This window comes from Delphinapterus leucas, chromosome 14 (genome assembly GCF_059928025.1).
Source record: "Delphinapterus leucas isolate spDelLeu-1000000601 "Yukka" chromosome 14, BTC_Dleu_Yukka2, whole genome shotgun sequence".
NCBI lineage: Eukaryota > Metazoa > Chordata > Mammalia > Artiodactyla > Monodontidae > Delphinapterus > Delphinapterus leucas.
Window position 1 is genome coordinate 22,599,295 of NC_143142.1, and position 904 is coordinate 22,600,198.

Genomic DNA, 904 nt, shown 5'->3' on the forward strand with positions numbered 1-904 from the left:
TTCCTGCCCTCCCCTCCCAGCTTACAACCTTGGTACACACAGGTGTCCACACACACTCCCAACATGCGTTCATCTGCGTGTGGACTCGAAAACACATGTACACACCCTCATGGATAACGGATACATGCACAGGCATACTGCTCCCACGAACACCTGACCCCTCACTCCACGCGCACACAAGCTCTGGGGCCTGGGAGAGCCCTGCACAAGTATTAGGTCTAACCTGGAGCTATGTGAACTGACAAAGCCTCACACCAGTCCCTACAGGCACCCAGCCACCTCTGTGGCCTGGCTCCCTCTCTGCAGGCTGAGCAGTGGTGAGGGCTTGGGAAGGAGGCTCCACTGTTGGAGGCAAGGTCAGGTGCGCGGTCTCAGCCACAGGGCAGGGAAGCCTGCCCCAGAGCTGTCCCCAGCTCCTGCCTGCCGGCCTGCCCCATGACCTTGGTCAACGCCCTTCTCTCTCAGCCTCAGTTTCCCCACTTTGGAGCCTCTGCTGGCGCCAACACTGTGTGATTCTCTTCGAGGACCCAGGCGCCTGGGGCAGACCTCCCCTCGCTGCCAGTTATCTGGTCCTCAGTTCCTAGCTCTCTGTTCATGGGGGTGGGGGCCAGCCAAGGGGCTGGAAGGGCCCCACCCCCACCTTAATTTAATCCTGGTGGCTGCGGACTTGGTTTGTATGGGCGCTGGGGGGGCAAGTTATCCTCTTCAGGGAGAAAGGGGAGCCCGGGTCAAAGGGGAGAAGGAATCCCCGGCGGGCGAGGGGCGGCCGCACAGGGGCCGGCGGCGGGAAGGGGCGGGCTAGGTTGCGGGGGGAAGCGCGAAGGGGGCGGGCGGCGGGCGGGGGAGGCGGGGAGTGCAGCCAGCGCGGCACAGAGCGAGCGAGCGAGCAGGGGAGGCTGCGAGA